Here is a 12,377-nt window from a genome sequence, read left to right as displayed (position 1 = left end):
GGCAATTCAGGAGTACCTAATTTACCGGTGACGACTTGTGCCGAGACTGGACGAGCCGGAAGGCGCATGTTGAGTTAAAGCTTAGAAACAAGACGCAAGAGCTTCCACGGTGAATAACTTCAGATTTCAAATGACTAAGTTGGCAGCAAACTCTAAAACAGGTTCCCAGTGGAACTGGTTAGACAGAGAGAGAGAGTGGGAGGAAAAGAGAGTGAGAGTGGGAGAGAAAGAGAGTGAGAGTGGATCAACAGGATATGGTAAACTTCCCGAGAAAGAATGTCTATATGGAATATTTGTGAACGTATCAGTGAGGGTAACCAAGTAGCTGCTATTACTACTACAACAACTATAGTTACTGCTATTACTACTATTAATCCTACTACATCATCTATAGCTACTACGACTACTTCTACGACTACTACAAAATAATAATAATAATAATAACCCACAGCAACTACAACTACAGTTACAGCGACGATATCCTTCATTTACATCAATCATATTCCTTTACTTTATATCAGTTATCATCAAACATTGTCACCTGCAACACAACTGGTGTACTTATATGTGTGTGTGTGTGTGTGTGTGTGTACGCAACAGACACTACCGCCTCCTCCTCTACCACAACCACCACAACCTCTGCCACAACCACCACAACCTCTACCACCACCACCATAACCACAACCTTCAACACCACTATACTATACCACTACCACTGATCTTCTACCCTCTCCCCCTCTTCCTCCACTTCACCTCTTCCTCCACCTCCTCACTCCTCTTCTTCCATCTCAGTCCTCTTCCTCCACCTCCTCAGTCCTCCCTCCGCGAAGATTAACTGATAATTTGTGACGCCACACCTGACCACTTAGTGAACGAGATTCTGTGTAGTCGACCACATGTATACCAACAAATGATTAATATTTATGTTCTTGGCAGTTGGCAACTCCGCCCGGTTCGGTGAACAGCAAATACTCTTCTTCCCGTTTTCTATTATTGATACTGTTATTACTTCATCTACCTCAGACTTAAAGGTGTTTTAATTACTTCTTAATAACGATAATTAACTTTAATATAGACAGTTATAATTATTTATATTATTATAATGTTAAACTGCATGCGATATTTGCTTAAGCCTTAAGTAAAGGTCCCTAGCCTACTGCAAATACTGTTACTATTGATGTATACCTACACTCCAGGTATATATTGAAAACTTTATACCTCCACGATCTATGTACACCGCATACCTGCCTTGTCTATACACATTTCTGCATTGTATATATACACACCAAACCAATTGTAAATTTGTAAGATTTTATTATATAAATATTATTATTCAGCTGGTAGACTGTTCCATAGGTCTACTACTATTTGTGAGAATAAGTTATTCCTTATATTCATCCCACATGGCACCTTGTTGAACTTAAAGTTGTCCCCTCGTGTTGATGGAGCATGATATCACGAAAAAATGGCCAGGGCAAGGGAGGATCCAGGGAGGGGGGGCACCGGACCGTCCACCTCCTTTTCTTCTAATACTTTTTCTTTTAGGCAGTATTGTACTCAGGCATTTTTGTATGGTGAAAAGTAATTACCATTGACCTCAGAATATCTCCTAATATCAAGTGCACATGGCTTCAGAATGGCCTCAAAAAGCCCATGATATTGGTCAGATAAAAAATAAATAAAATAAATCTGGGGGCTTACAGCTGGGTGGGCTCGCTGTGCTCGCCATATTTGCCCACCCAAAATTTCTTGTACCACCCTTTTGATATTCCTAGATCAGCCTCTGCCGGGTTCACGTTTTTCATCCCTTTCAAGATTCTTAACATCTTTATGAGATCTGCCCTACTGCGTCTTGTTTGGAAGTGTCAGTCCTTAGGTCCTCCCTCAGTCTACTTGGATAATCGATATAATATACTGTAGTTCAGGAATCATCTTAGTCGCTCTGTGTTGCCTCTTCTCGTGATGTTAAGTCTTTCTGGAGGTGAGGTTCTCACGGCTGATTACAATAATCCAGATGGGGACGCACGAGAGACTTACAGAGTTGAAGGATCACTTTCATATCTCTGTATTTGAAGGTACGACTTTATATTCCTAAAGTTCCGTTGACTTTTTGCACTGCTGCTTCCACTTGTTGCGCTGCCTTCTTGGATTGATCTATCACCACACTTAAATATTTTATTATCAACAGCGTCCAAGAAAGTGTTACACAAAAGAATTGTAATTAGAGTTATTACATCCCACGCGCAGTGCCTTACGGTTTGCATTGTTAAAATGCATTTGCTAGTTCAACGATCATTTGAACATAAGCATTTGTCAGAGGATTCGAACCCACGCCCTCAGAGAGGACCAGAATGCCCATGTCCCTTCTATCTGAAGGGAAGTTACCTTGAGTCTGGCGCCTTAGACCACTCGGCCATCCTGACCATGTCACGATTAACTCAATACTTTTTTCATATACTGAAATGTCTGTAGCTGGCTATTTTTTTTGTCTCTTTCATCCACCTGATTTGATATCCGTTTATACATGTATCAGGACCTGTCCGTGTACAGTACAGTATTTGAATATCCGTCTATTTCTGCATTTGTCTATTAATAATATATACATCGATCTATATGTATGTATTTATCTATCTACTTATATCTAAGTATTTTTTTACAGGGATTAGCCCACCCGAGCAGAGGTCACTGACCCACTTCGGGCCCTGGAGGGCGAAAATGTAATAATAATAATAATAATAATAAGTTCATAGTAAATAAAGTTTTTACTAAAATGTACAAAATTGGAAAATAAATAATAACAATAATAATAATAACACTACTACTACTACTACTACTACTACTAATAATAATAATATTAATAATAAACCATAAAATACAAAAATGAAAAAAAAGATCAATATTGAGAAACGATATATGTTTGTTGTGTTGTCATAGTAAGAGAAACAATTGAGACCCTGCAATTGTGTGTAAATGAGGAGAAAAGTCAGATCAGCAACCTGGGACTTGGTCATAATTTTTGTGGTGCCATATGGCAGCAGGGTCTACCATTAGACAATGCATTATGCTTCCAATATCTTTCCAGGCGGTAGTACCTCCCTGTTTGATTGCTGCCTACTACTTACTATCTATCTACAGTGTACCACATTATCTCCTTGAATTAAACAACTCAACACTCAATATGTTTGTGATTTCCCCGGCGTTCCTCTTCATTATCAAACTACAGTAAGTGCTCCACGTAACAAATCTATTACTGATATATTCTATCTGTATCAAGGTTGCGTAGGTTATCATAAATTACACTCATACACGGGAAAATGTAAATTACATTGACGTAATTTGGGATCACCTAACCTTACTACCCTGACACTAACCAAATCAAACCTAACCTAACCCCCAGGTAGCTTTACGGTGTTTAATCTTCAGGTGATCCTTACATTGTACTATTACACACAACATTATAACAGAACACGGGAATGAGGCTTCATGGACCATTTCTTTGAAGTGAAAGTAAGGAAGAATGTTACTGTTCTGTAAAGTTTCCAATTTACTTTAATAAAAAAACGGAAAATTACATATACATTAATACAAGAAAAAAGAAAATAAAGGTTGGTGAGTAGTTTTTCATCACCTTAATGGAGAGAAAATAACGATTGATTTACATGAGTTTTAAAGATGGTGTGACCCCAAGCGAGGTTCACAATAGTCTATCATACTGTAGTTCCGGGTTCTTGGCCGGTTATCAAATTCCAAACATAAGCAAGCATGACGTGAGCTAACTGGCTCTCTATACACCAAGACCTGCAATGATTGGTCGCTCTTCACCAAGATGCACAGTGATTGGTCGGACTAACGTCGCACATACACTGGAAGCGTAATTCCCGGATTTTAAGATTCGCAAATTATTTTATCGGGGATCATTTGACCCCCACAACTTTTCACCTAACGATTAATCACCCTGACGCAAACCTAACCTATCCCTCCCCTCTACCAGGTAGCAATAAGGTGTTTTAATCATCAGACAATATAAACTGGGGGTACTAATCTTCACATGATCCTTTTCCCCCGTAACACAGAATAATAATAATAATACTCAATACACACCAAGCGCCGTTCCTCCGGGCCGTTCGTGAGCAACCTTACCCAGCAGAGATGGCGCAGTGGATTGCCTTGAAGCTTTATACATCTCCTAGAACGATACATCTTTTGGATGTTTCTCTCTCTATCATTTATTACAATCTTCTCACATTCCTTTTTTTTTACGGGGTGGGTTAAGAGGAACAGGAACGTGAGAAGGTGAGGGTGATAATAAGGAGTGTGGTGCAAGGACGTGTAGTGACAGGGGAGGGATAAGACTAGTACCTGCACCGAGGTAGTAGATAGATAGATGGATAGATAGATATATAGATAGATAGATGATAGCATAGATAGAGAGGTGACCGATAGATGAATAGGCTACAGTACAATCGCCATACAAGTTTACATTGATTCAGCATATACAGTACATTGGCAGCACAGGTATACAATGTACTGGACATAGACAAAACGGTATACAAATAATATACATATACCGTGCACCTTACCTAATATAACCTACACTAATCTAGTTTAACTTAACTTAACCTACATTAATCTAGCTGTATCAGACCTAGCCCTCCAGGTGAAATAAGTTTGGGGCTAATCGTCTAGTGAATCGTCTAGTGAATCGTCTTCAACATCGAATAACGGGATTCGATCACATGTCATTGGCAAAATACGCGGACAAGTTTGAGCAAAAACTTAAATACACACACACGAAGTTTGACGAAGATGATAGTATAAAGCAAATACAACTACACACACATGAAGCACACTGTAGATATATTAGTATACATATAAAACACCACATAGAATACAAACAAACCTAACGCACGCACGCACACACACACACACATATGGTATACGCGTACCTGTATTAACTAGTGGGCTGAAACACGCAATATGCACCACTTGAGAGGCCGAAAACGTCTTAGGTTCAGATACTCAAAACTACTTAAGATGAACTGGATCACCTAACGATTAGACACCAGCCTTATTTCGTCTGATGCATAAACACCTTAACTCTACATTGTGGGTTATCTAATCTTCAGGTGAAAAAAGCTGTGGTGTCTAATCTTCAGGTGAAAAAAGCTGTGGTATCTAATCTGCAGGTGAAAAAAGTTGTGGTGTCTAATCTTCAGGTGGAATAGGCTGTGGTGTCTAATCTTAAGGTGGAATAAGCTGTGATGTTTAATCTTCAGGTGAAATAAGTTGTGGTGTCTAATCTTCAGGTGGAATAGGCTGTGGTGTCTAATCTTCAGGTGAAAAAAGCTGTGGTATCTAATCTTCAGGTGAAATAAACTGTGGTGTCTAATCTTCAGGTGAAATAAGTTGTGGTGTCTAATCTTCAGGTGGTTTGATAAATTCCACCCCCCCCCCCCGTGAGTAGTAGTGTGTGAAAGCATTAATGTTGACTCACCTTAATGAACCAAAGATAGGGATCACCTCAAGATTAACTACCCGTACGGTAACCTAACTTAACACCTCTCCCTCACAGGTGGTGTTAGGATTGGAGCGAATCTTCAGGAGATCGAAGGACAGTGAGTGACATAACTGACGTCGACATTGCGCCAACGCTCTTTCGTGACTGGCCTTGTTCTCCCGTCTTCAGTGTGAGGGAAAAACAAGATTATCTGCGTCGTGGTTAAGATACTGATCATAATTTCTGCTCACCAGGGGATGGGTAGAGTACGGGGAGGTGCTGGCAGGAGACGGGAATAAACCTCTGCGAAAGTCCCATTACATCCTTCAAAAAACGTATCCTCAAAGTCGTCTTTAATTTGTACAGGACACTTATCCAGGTTTCTTATGTGAAAAACTATAGGATTTTGGTTCCATTTGATAATATTACAGGATCTGTAAGGAGTGACAATGAGATTTGTGGTTGAAAATTACATATAACAGCGATCAGATACTGTTATACGCAGGCGCCAGTTGTTGCCTGTACAGTCAGCCCGCTATGAGGGAACACACTGTACTGCTGGTCCGTCCTCACTCAACCACAGCCACCACCACACTGTCTCTCACTAGTCTATACACCTCCACCCAGCAAGGTTCTCCCCCACACTGCCCCATGCCACACCACCACATTGTCACACCACTACACTGCCACACCGCCACTGTCACATCACCACATTGTCTCACCACCACACCACCACATTGTCAAACCACTACACTGCAACAATGTCACATCGCCACAGTCACACCACCACACCGTCATATCACCACACTACCACACCACCATACTGCTATACCACCACACTGCCACACCACCACAATGCCACACCATTACACTGCCACACCACCACAATGTCAGACCACCACACTGCCACACCACCACAATGTCATACCACTACACTGCCACACCACCACAATGTCGCACTACCATAATGTCACACCATTACACTGCCATACCACCATACTGCTACACTATCACATCACCACCTTACAACATCACCACACGCCACGCCACCACCAGTAGAGAATTCTGGAGGTAAGAGACGCCGCAACCTTTCAATCTTCCGCCCAAATGTCTGTTTTTGAGATTTCTGGACCGAAATTTTATGAATGAATGCACAATTTCAGTTTGAGAAAAAAAGGTAAAATTAATCCACTAATACACCGCCACACCATTAAACTTTCACATCACAGTGCCTTATCACCACACTACCATCATACTACACCCCCATGATCTTACAGTGCCAAAGTGTTGACATATCATTGGCATATTACAAAATATATTCGGACGGTAAAAAGTATATTTTTAAGGTCTGTACTTTAACAAAACAAACATTTTTGTGAAATGAAAAAAAAAAAACGCCCACGACCCAAGGCTTCCTGGCAGCACGAACAACAACTGCGGCGTATTAACACAGCGAGTAAAAAAATAAAATCCGGATTTTAGACTCCAAGGTCGGACGACTGCAAACACGAGTAGCGACACACACACACACACACACACATTATATATATATATATATATCTGATAACCACAAGGAAAAGGAAAACACGAAGTGTTTTTCCTTGTGATTATCAGCATATACCTGGATCACGCGCACCTACAGTGATTTACTTGCACACACACATATATATATATATATATATATATATATATATATATATATATATATATATATATATATGTGTGTGTGTGTGTGTGTGTGTGTGTTACGAAAGAGAATTTTCCTTCGTTCATTATCCAAAAAAAATTGATCTCCCGCGTGTTAATACTGTACTGTTAATATTGTTTTAACAAACATAAAAAAATCATGAAGTTTGAGTGCAATAAATATAAATTCCTGTGAGCTAACGCGGTTATATTAAGTTGCATAAGAACGGTATAACGGTGTATATAACACTCGGGTCAAAGTATAGAAGATTGACTCAGTAAAGGGAGAAAATTAATTTTTATAAGGTCTGTCAAAGGTGGAGGACAAAGCTACGGTACATTGCAGAGTCTGGCAGTGCTGTCAATACTCAGGAGTTCATACTCATGTTTCCTCTGATCATATACGTATATTTTTTCAGTGTGTGCATATAGACGTAAAATACTTTCGCATTACTACGCGTTTGTGATTTCATTTTGTGCTTACATATAAAGAAAAGGTAGCAGCAACACGAGGACAGTTGTAGGGCCTCGATAACTTGTACACTTAGCACTACTAGGCTTTGAAGAACACAGAGATTAGCTTAGTGAGTGGCTGGAGGGTCGCCAGCACCAGACAGTACAGGTAGGAATTATTTGTACTGCTTGGCGGGAGTCACGACGTTAGCGGCTGTAAACGAACACTGAATAGTACAATAATATCCTATCTCCGACACTCTCACGATCCTGCACGTGTAACCTTTAGTGTATATTCAGCAGTCCCAGTTGCTGCTAAGACTGGAACATTTGAAAACACGATAATCCTTTGTTAAATTGGAGAAGGTTACATCACCCTTTGAGTTCCAAATAGAGCTTGATAAATTATAAGAAACCTTCTCTACATCTCGGTCCTCTAGGGTGGGCGCAGTTTTGGGGATAGGTGGGTTGCGGTGGAGCTGGAGGTGGGCTGTCATGGGGGTGGGCTGTGGTGGAGGTGGGTTGTGATAGAGCTGGAGGTGGGCAAGTGCTAAGAGGTGGGTTGTAGTAGGGTGGAGGCGGGCTTTGTTGGGGGGTGGAAGTGTGCTATGGTGGGGCTGTAAGTGGGATGAGGTGGGCTGTGGTGGGGGTGGAGGTGGGCAAGTGTTAAAGGTGGGAGGGCCACGGAGGTTAACGTGTGTAACAGGTAAACCTGACTGGGCCAGGTCAGTGATGAGTCAGTCCAGTTCTTCACTCTCCACCCTTAGTTTCCTCTCACTTTCCCCCTGCCCCATCTCTCCCTCCCTTTAATTTCGTATCGTAATCGTCCATCTGAACAACGCTTCCCCCTCCCCTTCTAAAAATATTGGACCCGACGCTGTCAAAGGAATATGCCCAACCTAGAATACAAAGATACGGCGTTAAAACTCTGCAAAAACACGACACTGGATATAATATATTTCGATGAAAAAATGACTAAATCAGTATGAAAGTTGTAGCCACCATAACGTAATCAAAGCCGAGACTGTCTGCCCCCAAAGGTTCTGTATGACTTCTGATAGGTTAGGTCACATTAAGTGTATTCTGGTTTCGTTGTCTTTTAAGTTTTAGTGTTGCACTCACTGACTTTACACAGTTAACTTTGAAGCTCGTCACAAGGAATTCTCACGAGTTAAATATTGTTCAATCCCTGTTGACTATTTTTTGTCTCGAATGCTAGTTTCTTTTCATTTGTGTATGATGATACCTAGTACTGAATTATTGCTTGTAACATAGTGGTGAGATGAGAGGGGACTGCAGGGTAAACTGGTTCCCGTTACTCCATCTGTCTATCCTCTCACAAGTTTTCCCTTCCCAGTTATTACACATAAACACTGAAGATATCTCCCATCACACTTGCCATAACTCTACGGCATATGATACAAAACATTAAACGTCGTTGATTAAATGAAAATTGGTCAATTATCGGACATTCCTTTCCTGACAATTTATCCTTCTACCAAAAACACAATACTATAGATGTTTTTATCATATATGACAATTTAAAATGGTGATAAAATAATGATGTACATTAAATGTTTTTGGTATGAGACAGCAGGGCGGGAGGAGAGAGGAGGATTGGGAAAGAAGCGGGGAGAGGAGGAATGGAAGGAGAAGAATGGAGACTGAAGAGAGAATGACTGGAGGGGGATGTGAGAGGAGAAAACATTAGAGATGGAGGGGGGGAGGGAGGGAAAGGGACTAGGGAAGGAGAGAGAGAGAGAGAGAGAGAGAGAGAGAGAGATGGAATGGTAAGGAGGAGGGAGGAGGGCAGGGAGGAGGAGGGCTGGAGAGAGTGGAGGTGAGGGAGACAGGAGGACGGGAGAAAGTGAGGACAGGAAGTTACAGGAGATTAGCAGATTGTGTGGAGAGGAGCAGGAGACAGGAGACATTCCTGCTGTGATGGTCCTTCCCCCCATCCTATATGAGTACGTATACAAGGGTGCAGATTTTTCAAAGTGTGTGTGTATATATATATATATATATATATATATATATATATATATATATATATATATATATATATACAGTAAATCACTGTAGGTGCGCGTGATCTAGGTATATGCTGATAACCACAAGGAAAGAAGAAAACACGAGTTCCAAGCGCTTTCGTGTAATTCATCTTCAGGGGTGAGTACAGACTAGAGAGAAATACAAATCAAGGTGTATATATACAGGGAGGGTGAGATCAGGTCCACAATGGTCAGGTATTAGGTAATGACCCTACTAATCTTTAAACAACGGTTGGTGGTCAGGTCAGATGGTCAAGTGACCGGCCTTCTCACCTGATCACAAATCTTCTTAATTACAAAATTGTCCAGCTTGTACATGCCGTTACTCAAATTCATGTTGAATGCTTCGGTATGTTTAATAAGACTAGATTCTATGATGTTCCTACTATCAATTGAATTACATGGTAATATTGAGGAGGCATTATCCCAGTCAATGCAATGCTTGTTATCCCTCTAAATGAACAGAGCATTGGATTTTGGCCTGTCCTACTCTGTATTTGTGTTGTTTAATTCTAGTTGCAAGATCTTTACCTGTCTGGCCTAAGTAAAACATATTACATTCCTTGCAAGGAACTTTATAAATGCAACCAATTGTGTTGTTGGGGAGTTCTTGATTAACATTTGTTTAACAGTGCATGAGTTTTTAAATGCCACATTGACGTTCAGGTTTTTAGCTGTGCAGGAATGTGTGAGAAATGTGAAATGGTTATATTAAGATATTCTTATATGGTCATGGGTGGGCTTGGGGTCAGTTCTATAAAAGTTTTCTTAGTAATGTTTAAGCATTTGTCTATGAAAGATCTAGGGTATTTAGGTTTGAGCCAATATTATATATATATTTGTATTCCTCGATGAATTCTGGACTGCAAATTCTCTAGGCACGTAAAAACATTGTTGAAAATACTGACTGTTTGACTTTATTATGGTGGGCAGAATAATAATGAATGTATGAACACACATTAGTTGGTTTTCTATAAATACTGAACTTAAAGTGTTACCTATTCTGTGTATCAGACAGTCTAGGAATGGCAATTTACAGTCTTGCTCTAATTCACAGTGAATTTGATCGAGGGCTAAGTTATTAAGTTGTGGTAGGAAGCTTTTGGGTCTCCTCATACGGCCAGAGACATAATACATCATCAACATATCTAAACCAGACTGCTGAGGTGGTAAAATATTACTTAATAGTTTCTTTTTCAAGAATTCCATATATAGGTTGCTTAATACAGGTGAGAGTGGATTACCCATTGCCATACCAAATTTTGAGCATAATATTCCCCATTGAATTCAGATTGCAATCCTTAATACATAGTTTGATGAGTTCTCTCCAGTCTGTACTCACCTGAAGATGTGAATTACAGCGCTTAAGAACTTCGTGTTTTCTTCTTCCTTGTGGTTATCAGCATATATATATATATATATATATATATATATATATATATATATATATATATATATATATATATATATATATATATATATATATATATATATATATATATATATATATATATATATTATATATATATATATATATATATATATATATATATATATATATATATATATATATATATATATATATATATATATATATAGTGCTGCATTTATGCAGTCACCTGTGGAGGTCCGAGTAAAACGAGAAACACTTAAACGAAATAACAGAACATATGGGATTACAGTAATTGAAATAGAGACTGGGCCGACTTCCAAATTTCACTTTTTCCAACACAATACGTACCTTGTGGTAAAAATAACATCATAATTTTATGATGGTATTGACACATACATAAAAACTACACTACTGTACAAATCTAAAGGTGTTTAACACTTACGTTAGTAGAAGAGATGGGTCGGCACACGTGGATGGCGGCTGGTTCCGAGGCAGAGGGCAGATTAGTGGCCCTCCGGTGAATCATTATCACTACTCACAGAGGTTTGCAGGGCCTCCCTGACAAACCCCTCAAAGTCCATATCCTCATTATCACTGACTTGGGGTGACTGTGGTTGTGGTGGGTTGCGGGCGAAGAAGTCCGTAATACTACGTTGACGACTAGCATTGAGGTTGTCGTGATACATCTGGACATACGGCTCCATAATTTTCGACAGAAGGTTATTAGACACTTCATACCGATGCTTGACTGTGTCTTTGTCAAGGATGAGCTTGATTTTCTCCCCCAACTCGATGACTTCCTTCACATAACCATGGCTTGGTCCAGGTAGTTCAAGGTTTCTCGGGGGTGGTGGGGGTCCAGCGGAAGCCATTGTGAGGGGAATAGCGGGCACAAGAGAGAACTGTATACGCGGAGAACTGAGAACAATGAGACTGGCCCGGCTAGGTCAGCGACTTCTTCCCTCTGGGGGCAGGGCACGTCATGTTACATTAGACCAATCACAGCTAGCGGCGGAGGGAGGTAAGGATGCGTGGCCCAATCACGGTCTGATACGTCATATGACGTCAGCGATAACGTAAGAGCGACCTAATGAGCACCCTCCAGGCGCCGTTTCCCGCGTAAATGGAATGAGCCTCGTAACTTAAAATTTTCATTCTGGCAAAGTGCCGCGTAAATGACCAAACGCGTAAACCAAATCCGCGTAAATGCAGACTATACTGTACAGTATATATATTCAGTATGCAAATCCAACTGTCATCAGATTCATGCCTACCATTCGCTTCAAAGGAGAATTCT

The 12,377-nt window shown here is 40.3% G+C and overlaps 1 protein-coding gene across 1 annotated transcript in view; it reads right to left on the bottom strand.

Annotated features, from left to right (window-relative positions):
* Positions 1-6,130, bottom strand: part of LOC121867976 — a 32,089-nt gene extending 25,959 nt beyond the window's left edge. Inside the window, exon 1 of the mRNA XM_042368151.1 lies at positions 5,749-6,130. The gene's annotated coding sequence lies outside the window, so the exon portion shown is untranslated. The remainder of the gene's footprint in view (positions 1-5,748) is intronic.
* Positions 6,131-12,377: the final 6,247 nt, after the last annotated feature.

The sequence above is a fragment of the Homarus americanus genome, unplaced genomic scaffold (genome assembly GCF_018991925.1).
Source record: "Homarus americanus isolate GMGI-L3 unplaced genomic scaffold, GMGI_Hamer_2.0 scaffold37032, whole genome shotgun sequence".
Taxonomy (NCBI): Eukaryota; Metazoa; Arthropoda; class Malacostraca; order Decapoda; family Nephropidae; genus Homarus; species Homarus americanus.
The sequence above is the reverse complement of the archived record's forward strand: the minus strand, read 5'-3'. Positions and strand labels throughout refer to the sequence as shown.